The sequence below is a fragment of the Balaenoptera ricei genome, chromosome 4 (genome assembly GCF_028023285.1).
Source record: "Balaenoptera ricei isolate mBalRic1 chromosome 4, mBalRic1.hap2, whole genome shotgun sequence".
In the NCBI taxonomy this organism is placed as follows: domain Eukaryota; kingdom Metazoa; phylum Chordata; class Mammalia; order Artiodactyla; family Balaenopteridae; genus Balaenoptera; species Balaenoptera ricei.
The window spans coordinates 57,723,746-57,746,568 of record NC_082642.1 but is presented as its reverse complement, the minus strand read 5'-3'; the positions used below and the strand labels follow the sequence as shown (position 1 = coordinate 57,746,568).

Sequence of the window (22,823 nt, the reverse complement as noted above, 5' to 3'; positions counted from 1 at the left end):
TTGAGCTGCAGGTTGATCTTTTCCTGCCTTCAGACTTGAACTAAAATTCAACTCTTTTGGAGTCTCAAGCCTGCCAGCTTTTGGACTGGAATTTACATCATCAGCTCTCCTGGGTCTCCAGCTTGCCAACCTTAGATTTGAGCCAATTTCTTATAATAAGTATCTCAATAGATATGTAGATAGATAGATAGATAGATAGATAATTGGTTCTGTTTCTTGGGGAACCCCGGCTAATACAGCCACTTTAGACCAATCCGTATCTCAGATACTGAGAGTTCTCATTATTATATTTAATCCATCAGTCTTTCTCAAAAATAGGAAGTTTTCACCTTTAAGCTAATTTCTCCTTTCTAAACCTGAACATTCTTATTTTTTTATCAACTACTGTTTTAGCAAAAGTCTTTTAAAAAGATGGGGGAAGTAAAGAGTTCTGTTCCTGAATATGTGATACTGAATTAAAGTATGTTTTATGTTGGTCTGAAACATTAGGGTAAACAATGGGTTTCTCTGAAAAAAAAAATAATAGTTCATAGACAATACAGTTGAGTGATCATAGTTATTGGCACAAAAAGGGAGGACGAGGAGAAGATAGGGAGGAAGAATCGTGGGGGAAGGGAGGGGTAAAGGGAAGGAGAAAGGGACTAATCATATCTCTGACAGACTATTTTAAAACTATATATGTTATAAAAATAAAATATTTTTAAAGTGAAATTGTCATATTAAGCATTGTCTAAGGGCCAAAACTGAACTGATTTACATGAATTATAATCTCATTGAACTCTCCAGACAATAGTAGTGAACACTTATGGGACATTTTCTCTTCTACATGCTTTTTGGATATTAACATAAATAATTCAACATGGTTATTATCCTTTATGGCAGATGAGGAAACTGAGGCTTTAGAGAGATTTAAGTTAGCTCTCCTCATTCACGAGAGTGGTCACGTTGGGATTTAAATATGGGAGGTTTGGCTCCAACATCTCTTCTCTTAATCCGCACAATACAGCAGGTTAAGTGTCACCTAAAAAAAGTTACCACCTCTCTGATTCTTGGTTTACTGTCTATAAAAATAAAATAAAAGCTCCTACCTTGCAAACTTGTAGCAAGAAAAAGAGATGATTCTGGAAAACCTTGGTGGTTGTAGTTCAATAAATGATAGTCATTATCGTCATTCTTCTTCTTCTTTTGAAGTTTGGCAGAGAGCTCAAAGACCCCAGCCATACAACTTTTCTACTTTGTTTGTTTGTTTGTTTCTAACCTAACAGGCTTAATTAATGAAGAAAATAAAATTCTATGTTGATAGAGGGAAACTGAAACAAAAGAAATGATAGGATAATGAAGGATATCTGGTGCATCTTTGTAACAACATAGCCAGGAGGGGGAAAAAATGTTTTCCATTTTACAGGAAAACAGAATTATCCACTTATTCTGAAAAAAATAAATAAATAAATATAAAATTACTAAAGGGACTTAGCCAAAGGTATATAGCTAGTTAGTGACTCAGCGAAGACTAAAATATGTAAGTTTCATGAACATGTAACAATCTTTTCAAATATCTTTACAAATATATTGAGAGTTATGAAGAGTTCTACTCTGGGAGAATAATAACATTTTATGCCACTGTCAACAGGAAAAAAAAAAAACAAGAAACACACAACCTAAAATTTGCACGTTATGTTTTATTCAGTGACTGTACTGAGGACTATAGCCTGGGTAGACAACCTCTCAGATAGGTCTGAAGAAATGTTCCAAAGAGGTAAGTGAGGAGCCAGGATATATAGGAGTTTTTGCTGGGAAAAAACAAGTAGTAGAACATCAAAAGTTTATTGCTAATCAAAAAAAAAAAAAGACAAAAAAACCCCAGACTTCTCAAGTTAATGATCCTAGTGCTTTTCTATGTACAGGAAGATGCAGGAGTCTGGGCTCACTGAAATTATTTCTTTAATATGCATCTTTTTTTTTTTTAATTTTATTTATTTATTATTATTATTATTATTATTATTGGCTTTGTTGGGTCTTCGTTTCTATGCGAGGGCTTTCTCTAGTTGCGGCGAGCTGGGGCCACTCTTCATCGCGGTGCGCAGGCCTCTCACTGTCATGGCCTTTCGTTGCGGAGCACAGGCTCCAGATGCGCAGGCTCAGTAGTTGTGGCTCACGGGCCCAGTTGCTCCGCGGCATGTGGGATCTTCCCAGACCAGGGCTCGAACCCGTGTCCTCTGCATTGGCAGGCAGATTCTCAACCACTGCGCCACCAGGGAAGCCCCTAATATGCATCTTAATTATCTAGAGCCAGCAACCTGTTTTTCTCCATCCTGAATTCCCTTCAGGGCGCATCAGTGGGGCAGCTCCAGTGGCTTATGGAGGGCAACATTGTTTACTGAAATGAAAGGCAACACTTTTTTTGTCACGCCATCATAGAAATAAGTAGTGCTAATCTAACAAGGTTTAAAAAAAAAATAAGGAAGTGTTAATCTGCACGTAGTGAAAGCAAACCAGAAAGAAGTAAATAAAATTTGCTTCAAATTTCTGTTCTTGCTTTTAAATACTCACATCTGTTACTGCGTTTCTTTCTTTTCCCCCTCCTGATAATAAGATCAATAGAAGAGAATAAGAGTTAATACATAAAGGGAGATATTGCTGATATAGTTAGTTGGAGCCTTATTCTTTTCTCTTGATTCTTCTGATCTTCCATTGTCTTCTCTGTCTTGTCCAAATAGATGTAGATGCACTTTGGACATTGTATGAAAAAGGCAGTGTTTGAGGCTGCTTTAGAATAAATTCTTCAGAAAATCTTTGTTAAACTGGTCTTACTGCTGCTCTGGGAATTTCTGTGTTGTTCTCTTGGGGTCTCTTTATTGCTAAGAACAGCTTTTAACGTCAAGAATTGTGCCTATTATGATACATCTCATATGTTTGTTAATGATTAATGGGACAATTAGTTCCTTAATGAAATACTGCTTTTCCAATTTTTAGAATAAACTACTGACTCTCATTACTATTATGATCTTTATTCTAATATTAAAAGTAAGAATGGTTAAATGTTAGGGTCTTTCCATTAAAGACTTCAGCCTAAGCATTGCATCTCTGTTAAATTATAATCAGTGATTTGGAGCAATGACACTCATTCTGCTAGAACACAGCCACATAGGAACTCAAAAAATATATGAATTAGGAAAGAAGGAAGGAAGGAAGGAAGGAAGAGAGGGTGGGAGGGAGGGAGGGAGGAAGGGCAATCCTGCTTTTGCCATTCACTTTATAAGAGAGGGGCTGAGTATTTTTAGATTCAGGGGTGTCTCTCCAAAGCATTCCAAAGGTACTCAGTCATGATGTTTGGATTCCTAATTGCTAAAAAGTCACGGAGGAGGTAGCTGGGTCGCTGAAAGGAAGGGAAGGAAGGTAGAGTCCTACTGACAAAATAGGAGAAATGTCAATGGACAGAAGAGAAGATCCTGAAAGATGGTGTTTAGAGAAGGAGGAATCGGGGGAGGGAGGGGAGGAGTAGGGAGCGGGTGAGATAGAGAACTATACAGTTACTTTGTAAACAGTGGCTCTTTTAATTTTTCAGAAGAACCCCACGAAGGCAATATTATTTCCACTTCATAGATGAGAAAACTAAGGTATAGAAATAATAGACAAGTTGTCTCAGACTACAGTTTCTTAGTAGAAAAGATGTTAGTAGAACCAGACTTTGCTCCAAAGTACATACTCTTTCTACCATGCCACCCTGGGCAGGTTTGGAGCTTGAGAAAACTCACATTTCAGGCTATTAATTTTGGTCCCCTGGAGGTAAGACCATTTTCAGGCTGGTCATTTTCAGTGGATTCTCACATCATGTCCTTTCTCCTTCCTGGTGTTCTGAACTCCAGAGACATTCCAAACAAACTTTCTGGGTCATAAATACAGCTTTTACAAAGTGATCCTATTCCCTTCCCTGTAATATCTGTCCTCAAACCTCCCAGGTTACCTTGAGAGCATATAGTCTTTTATTACTTTTAACTTTTCTTACTTTATAAAGTTTTCTACTCCAGCAAGCATGTGTCCTTTAGTTATTCAACAGCTGCTTTATGATAATGATGATGAAAGGCCTGGTTCCAAATGTTCAGCTGATACAATTAGAATCACTTTATATTCTTACATTCTAAACAATTTTGCCTGCTTCTTCAAATCTTATTCCCCTTTCCATAAGCTGTGGTATGTCTTAACCATTTGTTATCTCACTATTTCTAGTTATCAGCACAAAGGGAGGATCCTCTCTGTGGGCAAAAAACATTATCTTTTTTTGTTTTGTTTTTAATATCCAACTCATCTGTGGTTATATACCACCTTTTTTTAAAAAATCATTTGCTTTTTTTTTTTTTAATTTTAATTATTTATTTATTTATGGCTGTGTTGGGTCTTCGTTTCTGTGCGAGGGCTTTCTCTAGTTGCAGCAAGTGGGGGCCACTCTTCATCACGGTGCGCGGGCCTCTCACTATCGCGGCCTCTCTTGCTGTGGAGCACAGGCTCCAGACGTGCAGGCTCAGCAATTGTGGCTCACGGGCCTAGTCGCTCCGCGGCATGTGGGATCTTCCCAGACCAGGGCTCGAACCCGTGTCCCCTGCATTGGCAGGCAGATTCTCAACCACTGCGCCACCAGGGAACCCCCTATACCACCTTTCTTTTCTAATGTTGCTTGTACCTTTGTTTCTTGATTTTTTCTTGATCTTTTCAATAGATAAGTTTTTTATTTCATTGATCAATTCTCCTTGTTTTTTATTTTTCTATTTCATTAATTTCTGCTTTTATTTTTAACATGAGTTAACACAATTTTTTGTAATTTCTTCTAAGCTTCTTGGTTTGTACATTGCTTTGCAATAAATACATTGAACGTTGTATGGCTTTTCCATACTCTTCCAATTTTATGTAGGATTTTTGTTTTTCTTCTGTTTCTAAAAAGTTTGTAGTTTCCCATTTGTGCTTCCCTTTAACCTACTTTTAAAGTATTCTTAAATTTCCAACTGTGCTATGTCAATCAGGGGGAAATGAGCTGTGTATGATTTCTGCCACTTAAAATGTGTCCATCTAAAAAAAAAAGTGTCAATCTTTATTTTGTGATCTAGTTAAGTTTTGAGAATGTTCTGTTAGTAATAATAAAAAAAAGAAACACCTATTCTCCATTTGGGGGTGCAAAGTTATACATAAAGGTGTATCTGTGTGTGGTTATATTACATATGTCATTTAAGATTATTTTTAATGGGCTAGATGCTTCTGCAAGCTATACCAGTTTCTCCCCACCTACAGTTCAAATAATTGCAAGGTCTCATAGCCATTTCACAAACTTTGGGCAGGAAGAGACCTATTTCTATACTTCCACAAATGTACAATCATGGGGAGTATGGGGGGGGCATGTCACAATCTGATAAGAAAACTAGATAATGAATAATGAGACCTAAAAACCAGTGTAAATAGTATTGATCCCACCGCAATAGGGGCTTGGCGACCTGAACAAGTCACTCTTCAGGGTTTCTATTTCCTCATCTCCCAATGGGGGTGGTCATACTTGTGCTGCCAACATGACAAGATTTGTCAGGAGAAGCCAGAAGATAAGGAATGTGAACAACATAAAGTGGTAAATAAAAAATATTATCAGAGATTGCTACTATTTAGATAAAAGATACAGAAAAGATAAAGATGTAAAACGGCCAACACAGATGCTGCAAGGTGCTCAGTTTCCATTGGTTCCCTTCCCTGGCCCCAACCACCTTCGGCTTCCTTTGGGGACACCTCCTCCGGCTTGCAGTAACCCCCACCCAGTCTCTCTCTTCGTTGCACCGGCGGGTTGGAACCTGCTTCGAACCTGCTGGAAGCGCGTTGTGAAGTGAGCGGAAACCTGCCCGCAGCTAAAATTCGCGCTTCAGCACAATGAGGCCGAACGTGTGCAACGTGTCCTCCTTAGGCGATGGGGGCTGACGGGCAGATGTTGCCCGAATGCTCATTAATCAAAAGACTCTTTCGCCCCGGACCCCACTAGGTCTTGGGCAGAGTCTCGGCTACACAGATATCGGGGCTGGGAGCCTCAAGGTCCTCTGCGCTCTCAGCAAGCAGCCGCGGCGTTCAATCTAAGCACTATGTCCTCGGTAGAAAAGGAATCGATGGTGTTCTGGATGTTGGTTTTCAGGGAAGATGCTCTTCGCGGTCCCGCGCCTCCTCGGGAAGATAATTGAGCGCCGAGCGCGAGCGCTGGGGTCGCCGGTCCGGGAGCCGCGGCAGCCTGCGCCGCGAGTGTAGGCAACGAACCTCCCAGCCCTCTCTCCCCAATTTGCCTTCCTGCCGCAGTCCGGGCCCAAATTCTCTTCACTTGTGAGTGAGCACACACAAGTTCGCTGGGCACGATCCTTCCATCTGCTTCCCCGAGGGGGTCCAGCCTTTCAACGATTAACCGCCCAGCCAACGGGGAGGAGGGAAGATGCTGGATGGAGGGAGTGGGGCGGGGAGAGGCGTTTTGCACGTTCAAAGGCACCAAAATTAACTGCCAAAGCTAAAAGGGTTTGCTTTCTTCTGTTTCTGACAGACGAATGCGGTGGGATGCCTGCTGGGCCGACTGCCGCCCCGGCCCGGAGCCCAGGGCTCACTTCGCAGCCTGCCGCTGAGTTTCAGACCGCAGTCCTCGGCATCCGCCCGGCTTCACCCCCTTGCCGAAGTCTGCAGATCGATGGATGCTGGGCGCACGCTTTCCCTAGGCGGGTTAACGTTGGCTTAGGCTAAAGCCCCAAGGCTCCCACCTTCGCCTCCAGTTTATCTGCCCGCTCCCACCACTACCACCGAAGTACGTGCCCCTCCGGCAGTGTCGGGGCTCCGATCCGAGCGAGGAGGAGGGCGCCTCCCCACCCCTCCTCCCCATCCCCGCCGCGACTCGGGGTTTTACTGCAGCAGCCGGAGGTGACAGCGACGCCTTAGCCTCCTCCGTTGCTCTCAGAGCCCAGGCTTCCCCTGCATCCGGAAAGCACCCCCTCCTGAGAGGCTGGTCCCCGGAGAAGTGCTAACGAGCTACAGGAAACCAAATTTAAAAATGTAGAAGTCGCTGGGCTGCATTCCTCCGAGGACGAGCCTGGTCGCCCAGGACTGAGAGTGGCAGCGTGTGGGAAGTTGGGACCATAGAGCAAGGGGGGAGGGGAGTGGTGCAGCCGGCATTCTCTTCTGGACGGAGTCGTTGGGAGCAGTGCGGTTGGACACAAGTTTGCCTGGGAGTGTTTTCCTTTTGTCAATAATTAATCACCGGAATCAGTCTGGCAGAATTGGAGTTTTAGCAATAGTGCAGAGGGCGGGGCCGAACACCTAACTCTTGGAGCCTCGAGGTGCCCAGCGCAGTGGGAAGCTCGCAGCAGTTGGGGAGGAGCCAAAGCATTGGTGCTCACCTAAGCCGCAGGAGATACACCCAACTGGGAGGTAAGCATCTTCCACATATCTGCTTGAACTGCAAAGTAGCTTTAGAAGGATAGAATTCCTGTCTTTATAAGGAAAAAATAATACCAAGCCATAATGCAATGTATCAGCTTATTATTTAACTGCATTAAAAATTTTAAGAATTGAACGGGCTTTTCCATTTGCCTTTAACTATGTTAGAAACTAAGATGTTTCACTCAACAGAAGCCAAACTTTATTATTAAAACTTTCCCAGCCAAAAGAAGAGAAAATTACTTTGTTAATTACTTTCATTATTTATCTTTGTATAGTTCAGTAATAACTATTCAGAGAAATGTCATTGGGAGGTTCTTGATTTCATTCTTAAATATGCATCTTTATCTTGTTTCATGCTCTTATACAATACTTTTTTGCCCATAAGCTACTTGAGGCAATAATACACACAAGTCAACTGACCAAAAAGTGAAGAGTTTCCAACAAGGAATACATTTTAACATTTTTTCATGATTATTAAGCAGGATGTATTTTCTTAAAGATGATTGTGTTCATTTATAAGTAACTAGACTTCTAAACCCAAGTAGAAAGGTACATATAGATAACTTTGACATGAGGGTGGGGATGTGGTATAATAAAGAAGGGTTTAGATAAGAGCAGAGATTCTAGATCTGTTTCAACTAAAATGACATTCAACTGGTTGGCAATGAACATATGAACCCAGCCCTTGACCAAATAAAGAATTTGAAGAATTGTTAAATGTAAATCTTAGCCTTAAAACTACAAATAAATGCACCAGGGAAGTTGGGAAAATTGTTTTTCTACAAGACTTTGTGGCCCGGTAGTTCTTTTGAGTTAAACAAAACGTTAAGAAATACATGATCAGTTTTGCTAGTGAATTTTTTAGATTAGTGCATAAAACTAATGAGGTTTGAAAAATTTGATTTTCACATCTAAATTATTCCTATGCTTTTTAAAACAGGCATCATTTTGATGACTCTTTCAATGGCTGTGACGGTTTTGCACATAGACTACTAGAGCAACAACAAACATGTGAAATGTACTGTCACCCTCATTACCCAAAGATTTCTATACAACTATTTAATAACAATAAATTAACAGTGGTTTGTCAAACCAAATGCATGGGCATTCTAGAAATTTAGTGGATATGAAGTTGAAAGTCAACCAATTCTCAACTTCAACTGGTTTTCTTAATCCACTGTTTGTAAATTTGCAAATACTTTTGTAAAAAACTGTCTTTTGTAATTCTATATCTACTATATCAGCATAAACTATTTCACCACCAAGTATACAAGATGTAAAATCTTCATTAAAAATTATCCAAATGGGACTCAACTTCCAGAATGGTGGTGTGAGGAGCTCTGTGAACCCACCCCTTAGCAAAACAACAATACTATAACTTTAAAATTACTATTGAAAATTGTAGGTAAACAACTATTTAGTCTCTAGAAATTGTCCTGAGGAAATACAACAAATGAAGAAAAATTTGTTCAAGACAATCCACTAAATTTCCGTAAGAACAGCAAGAGTTTGGATTTTGAACCACAACTCACTTCCCTGCCAACTCCACCTGGATGTGATGGTGCTCCACTCTGAGGTGGGGGGTACAGCCAAGAACACAGGACTCCCTCTCAGCCTAGATCCCAGCATAGGGCTATGGTATATCCCTGGGAAAGCAGGCCACGAGCATCTCATCCACCACCAGTGTTGCAGAAGCTCTACCTTAGGCAAGAGCATGTGAAAGATCTGAGGCTCTCCTTCCAACCATCCTGCATTCTTAACACAAAAGAGGAAAAACTTAACAACTAAAAGACAAATAAACCATTTAAAAATGGGCAAGGGATTTTAGACATTTCTCTAAAGAAGAGGTACAAATGGCCAATCACCGAAGAGGTTCTTACTATCATTTAGTCATTAGGGAAATGAATATCAAAAACACAAGATACCACTTCACACCAACCAAAATGACTATAATCAAAAAGAAAGAAAATAACAGTTGTTGGAGAGGAGGTGGAGAAATTAGAACCAGCATATATTGCTGGTGGGAATGTAAAATGGGTGAGTTGCTGTGGAAGATAAGTTGGTAGTTCCTCAAAAAGTTGAACATAGAATTACCATATAACCCAGCCGTATAACCCATATAATTCCACTCCTAGGTATTATCCAAGAGAATTGAAAATCTAGGTCCCTGTAAGAACTTGTGCACAAATGTTCACTGAAGCATTACTCATAATAGCCAAAAAGTGAAGATAACCCAAGCATCCATTGACTGATGAATGGATAGATAAAATGAGATATGGAATGGAACAATGGAATATTATTCAGCAATAAAAAGGAATAAAGTACTGATATGTACTATGGCATGGATGAACATCGAAAAGATTATGCTAAGTGAAAGACTATATATTGTATGATTCCATTTATATAACATATCCACAACAGGCAAACCTATAGAGACAGAAAGTAGATTAGTGGTTGCATATGGCTGGAGGGGATGGGAGTGGCAATGAGCAGGAATAGGGAGTCACTGCTAAAGGGTACAAGGCATCTTTTGGGGGTAACAAAAATGGTCTAAAATTGATTAGTAATGGTTGCATAACTTTGAGTATACTAAAAACCACTGAATTGTGTGCTTTGGGTGAATTGTATGGTGTTTGAATTATATCTCAATAAAGCTGTTTTTAATAAATTATCCAAGCTATTAAAAGAACATGTGGGTTTAGAACTTGGAGTTCATGAATCTTCATGTACCACCAGACCAATAGTTTATGTGAAGATCTTTCCTAAGGGCCACATGAGATAGATGAAATAATTGAGTGACACAGGGGATACATATTATATGATTTGCATATGTTTACACACCTGCCCAAGCTTTTCTCTGTTTAGAAATGTCAAATGTCATTAATGCAGTCCTATAGAGAATTTGTTTGCAATGCCCTAACTTTTTGGACTCATCCACTCATTATATTAATCCAAGCTCAGTGAGGCCAGCTGTTCCTCCTGTTTCTAGATAAGTCTAGTTCTTTATCAGTTCTTTAGGCCAGTTGTTGAGAGAGGCCACAGTGGGTGAGAGAGGGAGGGTACCTGAATCTCAGCCAAAAGTGTACTTGTCTGCCACTCAGCCTAACCCGGTTTCACTTGCACTAGACTGGCCCAGAAGTAGAAGTCTTGGGGGTAAAGGAAGAGCTGGAGCGGCCACTGTAGTACTCAGAGCACCCTGATGTGTCACTGTCGGGAAGCATCTCCAGTGATTATAATAATCTCAAATATAGAAGCTCCCAAATAATTAATATTCTCCTCTATTCATCTTCTATATTTTGTGTTCCCATAAACTACCTGATCCTGTAAAGAAGTGTGGAATTGGATGATAATGCTTTGTCCAGAAATGGGAATATAATATTAGTGAGTCTGAGTTTCATGGGGGTATAAGCAACACCTGAACTTGTTGCCAGGAACAGTTATGAGTACACTGAGCCAAAGTATACCCTTAGCTTTAGGGATTCAAGTAAGTCTACCTGCATCAGGAAACCTCAAGATTTTCCATTCTCACCAGGCCAAGCTTATCCTTCCATGCACAAGTTTAGAAGAGCATACCATGCTGATGAAAATGGGTTTCACGCAGTTTTTGACCATCAAAGCTTTTGTAGAGATCCTATTGTCATATTTTGTCAGATTTCTAAAAAATAATTGTAAATGTCCAACCAGTTGTCTATAAATTAAGTACATGTAGGAAAAACCTGATCATAGTTATTACTTATTAATATTGTTTTGATTGGGATTAATAATTCTTTAATTCAACATATTTATTGTGCATCTACCCTGCACCAGGACAATTCTAGGCCCTGGATGAGTAATAAACAAAACAGACAAAAATTCCTACCCTTCAGGAGCTCAAATTCTAGAGGGGCTGTCATATAAATACATAATTTTTAAGTGAATTATACAGTGTATGAGCAGGAGATAAGGGCTCCGGAGAAAAATTAAGCAGGGAAGGGAACGAGGTACAATTTTAAACTGTGGCATCAGGCTAGGAAGTAAAATTATGTAATTAGCTAATATAAAGGTCATGTATGGGATGGGCCATAAGGATTACCTGCTCCAAGTTAACTTCTCCCCCAAGGAACTTTGGTTTCCCCTTCCCGTCAGCATTGTTTTACTACCTTGGATTTACTGCTGTTGCACCAAAGAAAATATTACATTAGCCCCAATGTTCCAAGCAAGCACAAGGAAGACATAACTTCATGTCTTTCCTAAAGAACTACAACCTAAATAAAACACCGCCTTATGACAACAAAAACTCTTGTTAAGGGAAATCATTAGCCTGGGCTTTCAGTTTTCTTGTGGCCTTTCTCTCTTGCTTTGCCCTGGATTCTTGTAGTCTGCCAGAGGATTGTGTGGTAAATAATTAAGGACCACTTTCCCAAAGCTAACACCTTTTGAAAGAGTGAAGAGGGTAGGGGAGAGTTTGAGGGAAAGAAAAATTTCCAGGACACTCTGGAAAGGTGAAAGGAGAACAAATCTTTCAGAACTACATAACAGAGCATGGAACCCCACAGATCAACTGGAAAAAAGGAGAAAAGCAACCAGAGAGCCTCTGCTTTCCCAGACCGTCCTAGAATCTCTCCTCAGGGCACCTGGCTTAAAAGATACCTGAGGACACATTGTTCTAGTAAAATATAATGGGTGTGGCAGATCTCCTGAAATAGAACTTTTAGAAAATGGCTTAAAAGGGAGCAAGGACTTGATTTTTTTTTTTTTTTAAGTCAAAAGGGAACATTTAATTCAGGCTTAGAGGAGAAGCATTTGAATCAAATTAGAAATAAGTCAAAAACCTCCCTGTTATAAAGGAGTTATTATGGAGCATTAGAATTCTCATTCATTTAGTTAACAGATTTTAATTGAGCAGCCACTATGTGCCAAATACTGGGGGAACAACACAGACCTTGCTTCAAAGACCTTTCTTTCTTGAGGTTACCTTATATGCCTTTTGTTACAAAATAGTCAAAGCACACAGTGATGAGGACAAGAGCTTTTTTTTTTAATTGGGGTATAGCTGTTTTACAATGTTGTGTTAGTTTCTACTGTACAGTGAAGTGGAGTTCCCTGTGCTACACAGCAGGTTCTCATTAGTTATCTATTTTATACATATTAGTTTATATATGTCAATCCCAGTCTCCCAATTCATCCCACCCCTCCTTTCCCACCTTGATGTCCATACGTTTGTTCTCTATGTCTGTGTCTCTATTTCTGCCTTGCAAACTGGTTCATCTTTTTGACCTGCCTGTCCTGACACCCCCTTCTAGGCTGGGTTAGAGCCTCTTTCTATGCCCCAGAGTACCCTACACTTCCCTATCATAGCACTTATCGCACTGTGTAGGATACTTGTGTAATTGTCTCTCCTCTTCTCTAGAAAGTGGCCTGAGGAGAGTGAGTACGTCAGTCTTATTCATAGTTTATATCCCTAGTACATGCTTACTGAATATTTGATTGGATGGCTAGATGGATGGATGGATTCATGGATGGACGGATGCATGCATGCATGCGTGGTGATTTGTCAGGTTGTAACCAGAGGTCTTTGCATAGAGAGGCAGTCTGGCAGAGTAGTAATTAAGAGTGTGTGCTCTACATTAACTGTGAGACTTTGGGTTAATATTGAAATTTCCCAATGCCTCAGTTTCCTCATTTGTAAAATGGGTATAGAAATAGTGCCTCTATTATAGTGTTGTTAAGTGAACTGTCTAAGGTAATACATATAAAGTTCTGGGACACAAGTTGCTCAATAAATATCCGTTATTATTACCAATACAGAACGGCAGTTTCCTGGGTGACCGTCTGCTACTGAAATATTGTATCCCTGCCCTTTCAGCTCTATTATAAGATCGAAGGATGTCCATTAGGAATTCCAAACTAAAGTTATCACTTTGGGTTCAAGATCTCTGAAAAGATTAAAAAGAGAATTTGGGAATGAATATAAGTAGAATATTGAACAAGAAAATTTGAAGGACTAGAAAAAGAAAGAAAGAAAAAAGCTCAAGATGGCACGTCCAAAGCAATTTTTCTGGGGCAATAATACCTCTACTGCTCTCACACCCATGAGCCAAAGTGCCAGTTCATCTCTGTTCTGGAACCTACTTGTGCCTCACAGAATGTCATGCCCAATAAACATCAATAAATGTTCACTGATGCAGAAGAAGACAGAAAAATGGAAAAAAAAATTTATTTGAAGTCAAGCCTTATCTAAACCTAAGAGTGTTATATTGTCTTTTTTGCTTCTTTTGAAAGTTTGATAATCCTCTTTTTGTGTAAGATCTTTAGTCAGAATTATCCTAGTGCCTCCTCACATGCAGTGTTTATCTATTACCTCTTAAATAAGATGAAATGCCAACCTGTGACCATCTATGGAAACCTAGTAACTTTAATACTTCCCTCTACTGCTATTAAAGAGAATTCTCTTGGCCTCATTTCCCAACCATGGGGGAATCTCATGTTTTTATCTTCTTCTAAGAATAGTAAACTGCTTCTTAGTTGCAGCATGCAGACTCTTAGCTGTGGCATGCGGACTTATTAGTTGCAGTGTGAGAACTCTTAGTTGCGTCATGCATGTGGGATCTAGTTCCCCAACCAGGGATCAAACCCAGGCCCCCTGCATTGGGAGCTTGGAGTCTTACCCACTGGACCACCAGGGAAGTCCCGGTCATTAAATTTTTAATAAGATATTTTATTGTCTAAAACTTTAAACGAAGAAAAAAAATCAGTCAGGTTGGTCTAGTTCTCGTCTTGATGGGCAGGAAAATCAGGTTATAATTCAGGACAAAAATGTTGTTCCACAGGTTTCCTCCATTTAGGAGGAAACCCTGATGCAAACACAAAACAGATGATATGGTACCCTCTCCCCACCCCCATGACCTACAGGGCAAATTCTTTCTCCCAGACTCATGTGAGCCACCATTTTACCTACTTACATCATTTGTGTCTTATGGGTTCAATAGAGTCACCCGAAAGGAATCTCTTAGGAGAAGAAATAAAATGCATGTAGAAAATAAGAGTAACAAATAATATTGTGATAAAAGTTACCATCTTTGAGCCGTTATTAAAACCAGGCACCATGCGCGTCTGGAGCCTGTGCTCCGCAACGAGAGGCCGCGATAGTGAGAGGCCCGCGCACTGCAATGATGAGTGGCCCCCCGCTTGCCACAACTGGAGAAAGCCCTCGCACAGAAACGAAGACCCAACACAGCCATAAAAATAAATAAATTTAAAAAAAAGATGGCAGCACTTCATATTTAAAAAAAAAAAACAAAAAAAACCAGGCACCATTAAGCATCCTTTACCAATGTTGTGTAATCTTCACAACAACACAGAAATAACTAACCATCTCTGTGTTGGTGATGCCGTAACTGACGTTTACAGAGGTTAAACAACATCCAGAATATCACACTGTAGCAAACTCCAGTTTGCCAATTTCAAAATCCATATTCTTTTATTATGGAAAAAAATTTAATGAAGCAAATCATTCTCCAATGGGATATTGAATGCTATTATAGAAATAGTACCTTAGATGTGGTGAAAGCTTAGTAATCTCTTCTTAAACCCTTCCTTCTGATGGGTAGCAACCCTCAGAAGGTGCTGTCTAGACTCTGTTTGAACAGTTCCCTAATGGAATTCTCACTACTTCAATCAGCCAACCCTTTCCCCTTTAGATTACTCTTACTGTTTAAAGTTTTTCCTGAGTTTTTTGTTTTGTTTTTGTTTTTGTTTTTGGCCACACCACACAGCTTGCAGGATCTTAGTTCCCTGACCAGGGATTGAACCCAGGCCACCGCAGTGAAAGTGCCGAGTCCTAACCACTGGACCGCCAGGGAATTCCCCAGGTTTTCCTGAGATTAACCTCTGAAAACAATAAAACAATTCCAAACCTTTCCCTCCATAATAGCTTGTAACACCATTTAAAACCTCTTGAATCTTTTAAGACCTCCTTGATATGTTCCTCCCCCAAAATCTTCTTGCAATGTTTCCCATTGGAAACCTTCCAGATTTTCGCCATCTAGCTTCCTGAGGATATGCTCAATTTGCTGGAGTGACTATTTTCAGCAGCTAGAAGGATGCTAATCAAAGCCAAGAGCTGGTGGTACAGTACTTCTATAAATATATAAGAATATTGGTGCTACGGTCTGAATGTGTCCCCCCAAAATTCATAGGTTGAATCCTAACCACCAAAGGAGATGGTATTAGGAGGTGGGCCCTTTGGGAGGTGCTTAGGTCACGAGAATGGGACCTTCATGATGACATTAGTGTTCTTAGGGCTCCAGAGAGATCCCTTGTCCCTTAGACCATGTGAGGACACAGCCAGAAGGTGGCAGCTAGGAACAGGAAGAGGACCTTCACCAGAACGCAACCGTGCTGGAGCCTTGATCTTAGACTTCCCGGTCTCCAGAACCGTGAGAAATGAATTTCTGTTGTTTATAAGTCTCCCAGTCTGTGGTATTTTGTTATAACACTCCAAACAGATTAAGACAATTGGATCACTTATTTGTCAACCATTTCACAACACTATTGGCTCATAATGAACTTGAAGTCACGTAAAATTCCTTAGTCTTTTTTATTTGAACTGATCGTGGGCCACATTTTTCCCTATCTTACCCTTGGAAAATTGACTTTTTGAACTGAAGAACAAGACTTTGTATTTTTCCCAAAGTTTTACCCTCAGTCATTTTTGGGACTCTGTAATCTGCTAAGTCTTTTAGAACTCCACCCCATAACTTTGGTTCATCTGCAAATTTGATCACCCATACTTTCTATGACATAATTCAGATGGACAAAGATGCTACAATGGTCAGGGCAAAATGCAGAGCCCTGGCGCTCACCACTAAAGACCCACTCACCATCTTTATAATGCTTCACCAATTACAAAACACTTTCACAAATATTATTTCATTTAATTCTTACAATTATCCTGTGAAAAAGATATTATCATCATTCTATATTTGAGAACAAAGATTCAGAAAGACTATCTAACTTGCCTGATGTGACACAGCTAATAAATGACAAAATAGGAAACAAGGCTTAGGGCTTCTGACTGTTTCCAGTGCCTTTTCAAAGATGGATGTTTAAATACAGTGATTAACCTAATCTCTTTTTCCTTTTTTTCCCCCACATAGATATCAACAGAGACTAATTAAAATTATGAAACACTTTCTACAAACAAAATCTCACCCAGAAACCTAGTGCATAAAGCAGATTAAAAGCAGGCTCTCACTCTGATAGAAGTGAGATGTGAGATGTGAGGCTCTTAGCTTCTGTCTCTTTGTCCCACCTGGGGCCTCTCCTCAACCCTGCCATAGATGGTAATGTGGCATCTTATAGCCCTCAGAGTACATTAGGAAATCACTAGCCGAAGGCATGTCCTCAAAGTAAACTTCTCTAAAAATAAATTTTAAAATAAGGCTAGCTTGTGATGCTTTGTTTTTATAATACATTCTAGAATTTTGTGGGAGATCATCTCTCTAAGAGGTTTAATAATCTTTTACACAGAATAGAATTGTTTTAAAGTTTGAAGGCATCTGGGTTTATTTAATTCAAATATTAATTTCACAGATGAAGAAGCTGCAACCCAGAGAGGAGAAGTAACACACACAGAATCATTCCTCAGGAAAGCAAGGACAAGAACCCAGACCTGGACCCTACTAGGCAGGTAGATTCTTCTGATTGATTATATCATAGAGTCTCGCTTTTAGAAATCTGCCCCTTTTGCCTATAAGATGACATCTTTAACAAGGTGAAGCTTCTGGTTCTCACTTAAGCAACCAAGAAACATTTATGATATACTTGATATTATAATGGCATTTAAGATGATACAAAGGAGTGAAATGTGGCAATTAGCTTTAGTAATGAGGCCTTGAAACCGTGGTTCTTCGCTTACAGACATTACAGGCTCCTTTGAAGTGTATACCAAAAATTGTTTATGCAAAATTCGCAAACATTTCAAGGGGTTCACAGATTCCACAACCCACCCCCCCCAACCAAGTTCTTGGCCTCCTGGTTAAGAACCTCTGGCCAATTTCAGTACAAGTGCCAGTATCAGGATTGCATAGCACTAACTACTGTCTTATTTATGCGTTTGCTGGTTAAAACTGCTTCTGTTTCGGCATCCTTCATTTTTTATTTAAATGGAGCCGTATCTTATCCTGGAAGACCTCTGATACAAGAAAGGAGTAAATGTTTCAGAAAGTACTTAGCTAACCAGATGGGACAAATGAAGAGAGAAATATGATACAATGAAAACATTTTCTTAAAAAAACGTTAATGAATGTAAGCCTGGTCAGTGTTCATATGGGACATTCACTTTCTTTCTGCTTATTTTATTTTTAAGAAAGAAAGAAAAGGAAATAGAGTGGAAAAAACCTAGACTACCACTAGCCACCTACCCACTTTTATTAAATCTATAGTAAATGGGGAAAAAAGAAAAGGTAGAGGGTGTGGACAAAAAGAAACAGATTTATCTTCTGTTTCTTAATCCTTCTCTTCTGCTGCAATATTTTAAGAGATTTATGGTTTTGAAACAGTTGGCAACAATTTCTTCAGTTCAGAATAGTTTGGGAAGCTCCGCTATTACTTTAAAGTTACTGATAATGAGGCTTGATTTTTCTAATTCAAAAAATACTTGTTGGACACTTAGCATTTGTAAAGTATTTATAAAGGCATTTGGTGATAGAAAGAGCACTTTGGAGTGAGAGAATCCCAAGACTGGGTCTCATTGTTGTTTCCCCCTTGGTTTCTGACAGTAGTGAAGTACAAAAACTTAATGAGTCCCAGTTTCCTCATCTTTGAAATGAGGCAATATACTTTTTTTTTTTAACATCTTTATTGGAGGGCAATATACTTTTTTATCTACTTTGTGATAGCCACACCAGAACTGAGTAAACATTCTGAAGAATAATCTCTCTAAAAGTGGCTTCTATCTTAACAACTGATAAAGTTGACACATTCTGCCTTAAAAATGATCTCATTCTCTTCTATTCTTTGTCTGGTATTCATAGGCTTAGCAATAGTACATTAGTATAGTGTATAATAATCATAACAGTTAACATTCACTTAGGCCTTCTTCCTATGTTTTATTCTTTATACTTTACATCTTTTAATCTTCCCAGAAATTGTATGAATGAAGTTCTATTATCATTCCTTTTTTTCCAGTAGAGGAAATTGAGTCAGAGGTGTTGAGCAACTTAGCCAGGGTCAAACCCAGACAGGATCCAGAGCCAGAGCTCGTAACTACTCACCACACTGCCTCTCGGGAGGATTCTCACCCAGCTCCCCATGTGGTCACCGTGAGACTCTGGGCCTCAGTTTCTTCATCTTTAAAGTTGGAATCATTTAAGTTTAGCATTTAGCCAGCGCCTGCCACAGTGGTACTTAATAAAAGCAGTTTCTGTCCCCTGAAGAGAATTCCACATTATACAATTCTAGTGGTTTTAAGGAAGAGATCTGAATTCATTGCCTAGGGCTGCTGTAACAATGTACCACAATGTTGGTGGCTTAAAACAAGAGAAAATTATTCTCTGATAGTTTTGGAGGCTAGAAGTCTGAAATCAAGATATCAGCAGGGCTGCAATCCCTCTAAAGACTCTAGGGGAAAATTCTCCTTTCCTTCTTTCAGCTTCTGATGGCTTCTTGGCTTATGGCTATGTAACTCCAATCTCTGCCTCTGTCTTCACTAGCCTTCTCTTCTGAGAACACTTGTCATTGGATTTAGGACTGACCTGGGTAATCCAGGATGAGCTTTTGCAGAGATCTGTAACTTAATTACTTCCACAAAGATACTTTTTCCAAACAAAGTTACATTCACAGGTTCCAGGATGTGGACATATCTTTTGGAGGGCCACCATTCAACCTACTACAATATCTTAACCCAAATATTTTTCTATATTGGCAGATTTCCTCTGATATTCTTGACAAACAAACCCACATTTATTCAAAGAGGGAAAGGAACATTTCATCTCACCCAGTTTGAGCGTATAGTTAAATTGGTTTCAAATCTATTGGTTGAAAATATTTTTCTTAATATGCCCAGTTGCCATTAGCCTTCTCCACATTTACTTGAGAATCAACAAAGTTCTTAGGAAATGAACAATTGTTACTCATTTAAAAGAATAATCTTGGAGCTCAGCCCTTTTCCACTTTTCACTAGAAGCATGCAGGTACCCATGTACCTGGGAGCAGGTGAAAGAGAATGAAGCCAGAATAATATGTCAATGCCCTTCTGCCCAGGAGAATGAGAAATCCACTAGGCTAAATTGTCATTGAAACTTTTTTCTTTTGTTATCTCACTTAAGTAACTCATTTCTAAGTACAAGATTGCAAAATCTAATTAATTTAACTGTCTAAAAGCAATGACATGTCTTGACATAACTCTATTACTCCTGCCTTTCCCTTCTCACCTCCCTCTGCCCCATCTCAGAAACTAGCTGACCTAGAATGCTAACCAATCCAGTAGGGAAATGTCCCTTGATCTGGGGGTTGGCAGAGAGAACACCTCAACAATGCTGTGTCTATCTCCATGACCCTTGGAGTCAGGCTAGCTCTCCACATATTTTCCTAAAAGCAGTAATAACTGGGATACAGAAGCAGGTCAATTGAGGGCAGTAAAAAAGCAACAGGCTATCTTACTATTGTCACAAAAAAATCACAACTATGAAAGTTCAATGTCGCTGGTCACCAAAAACACTGAACTCATCACCAGAAGCCTTCCAGACAATGTAATAAGAAATAAAGAATAGGCCAGAAGAATGAGAAGGAGAAGGAAGAGGGGGAAGAGGAGGAGGAGGAGGAAGAAGAACAGAAAAATAAACAAAAACAATAAAAAGTTTTATGAGCAAATCTATTCAATGTTATCCAAAAAACTGCAAAAAACACAACCCAGAAAATTAGTATTAGAAAATACTATTGGAAGAGTCTTGGTTGACCAGCTGCCTATGCAACCGGATTTCCCTTGGCAGAACACTGGGAACAAGCGCTCAGCAGGTATGCTTCTGACAAATCATTATTGCAGTAACTCACCTTCCTTGCCCTCAAACTCTTCCTTGGGAAAAAAACGTTTTCTATTTCTGAAGATATATGAAATATAATGACAATAGTCAGGGATGAGACAAAAGCTTGATTTTTTTGTGCTCAGGCTTCTAGCTTCCAAGAAACTTGAGTCCTTAGGAACAAACAGTAAGCAGGTATTTCCTTTACCAAAGTGTAGTTTTGATGGCAAAGAGCTGGGGAAGAAAAGAGAAAGGCAGAACTGTTATGATGTACATGGCACATAATTGCCAGGAAAGGGGTTTGTAATGACATTAGAAAAGTAGTTTCAGTCGAACGATTTAGCCACTTTTCCACTCTTACTCCCTTTTATATACTCTGGGTTTGGGGATCTTATGAGCTCTTTATTTCACAGTTTGTCAAAAACACATAAGCATATCACAGAATTTTAATTCCCACAAGTACTATAGGGAATTAAACTAAGAGAATTTCACTGATGCCAAGAATCAACCTAAACAGGTCAACACTCCTCTCAGAAAGATCTTTGTAGTTCATCAGTTTCCAATTTTCCTCTTATATCATGAAAGCCAAGAAGAAGGGAACCCCAACTGGAACCTCACAATTATTATTTGAAGACCTTTGGTGTTATTCATTTACTTAGTTTTGGATGGTACATCCAAGCAATTTTGCTAGACTAGTAATGCCGCACTACAAATTGAGACTCTCAATGACTTTTTTGTTTTTAATTAATTAATTTATTTATTTTTGGCTTTGTTGGGTCTTCATTGCTGCGTGCGGGCTTTCTCTAGTTGCGGCGAGCAGGAGCTACTCTTAGTTGCAGTGAGCAGACTTCTCATTGCAGTGACTTCTCTTGTGGAGCATGGGCTCTAGACGCGTGGGCTTCAGTAGTTGTGGCACGTGGGCTCAATAGTTGTGGCACATCGGCTTAGTTGCTCCACGGCATGTGGGATCTTCCTGCGCCAGGGCTCGAACCCGTGTCCCCTGCATTGGCAGGCAGATTCTTAACCACTGAGCCACCAGCGATGTCCCGAGACTCTCAATGACTTTTAATGACTTTTAAAAAATATTGTTCAGACTATTTTTAAAGTGTATTTTTAAATTTCAGTCCTTCTTAATTTTTAGAGTTATTCACTGACATTTAAAATTCTTAAATTGTGGTAAAATACACATAACATAAAAATTTACCATCTTTGCCATTTTTAAGTATACAGCTCAGTAGTGTTAAATATATTCACATTGTTGTGCAACCAGTCTCCAGAATGTTTTCATCTTGCAAAACTGAAATTTCACATCCAATGAACAACTCCCAATTTCTCCCTTTCTCCAGCCCCTGGTAACCACTATTCTACTTTGTTTCTATGAGATGACTACTCCAGATACCTCAGATAAGTGAAATCATACAGCATTTGTCTTTTTAGGACTGGCTTATTTCACTTGGGATAACATTCTCAAGGTTCATCCATGTTGTAGCATGTGTCAGAATTTCCTTACTTTTAAAAGATAAATAATATTCCATTGCATGTATATACTATATTTTGTTTATCCATTCATCTGCCAATGGACATTTGGGTTGCTTTTGGTTATCTAGAATAATGCGCTTTAACATGTGTATACATTTAATGACTTTTTCTTTTGGTCTGCTTTTATTCTCTCCATTTCTTTTTTTTTTTTTTAATCTTTATTGGAGTATAATTGCTTTACAATGTTGTGTTAGTTTCTACTGTATAAAAAAGTGAAACAGCTATATGTATACATATATCCCCCATTTAAACGGTTATTAACATCTTTAAGTCCACTGTTAGTGTTGCAACTCTGTTTACTTTTTACTTCTAAAAACAAATTGGCAGTCCCTGGGAACAATATCTGCAGAAGGAAAAAGCCACCCAGAAGCTATATTCTTTCCTCTTTCCTTAGGATAATGGGGTTTTTCTTTCTTTTTTTAAAAAAAATAAAATAGTAATAAAGAGGTTCATCCTAGGAAATGACATTACAGTTAAAATCTTGACCTGGAAGCCTTACTCTCCACTCCCAAATTGGCAGGAATAAAGAAGGATACTTTTCCTGTTTCTTTTTATTTTTGGCTACCTGGCTTGTAGGATCTTAGTTCCCCGACCAAGGATTGAACCCGTGCCCTTGGCAGTGAAAGCACGGAGTCCTAACCACTGGACCACCAGGGAATTCCCCTTGCCCTGTTTCTATATGAGTCAATGACAGGACACCAGGAACAAGGCAAGATATGTCATCTCCTATTACAAGTTTCTCTTCCTATTCATAACATCAGCATTAACCTATGTGCTTCTCATTTTTAATTTCACTGTATGTATCTCCTTTTTGATGGCCACACAACATTGAAATTGATCTAACGT

General features: G+C 39.4%; 1 protein-coding gene and 1 pseudogene across 3 annotated transcripts in view; both read left to right on the top strand.

Annotated features, from left to right (window-relative positions):
- Positions 1 to 7,202, top strand: part of LOC132364347 (uncharacterized) — a 97,227-nt pseudogene extending 90,025 nt beyond the window's left edge.
- Positions 7,199 to 22,823, top strand: part of SPTSSB (serine palmitoyltransferase small subunit B) — a 27,655-nt gene continuing 12,030 nt past the window's right edge. Inside the window, exons 1-2 of one of the 3 annotated variants that reach the window (XM_059921967.1) lie at positions 7,199 to 7,425; positions 17,011 to 17,107. The gene's annotated coding sequence lies outside the window, so the exon portion shown is untranslated. Of the gene's footprint in view, positions 7,426 to 15,771; positions 15,855 to 17,010; positions 17,108 to 22,823 lie in introns of those variants that run through there. The other 2 variants (XM_059921968.1, XM_059921969.1) reach the window with 2 other exon arrangements.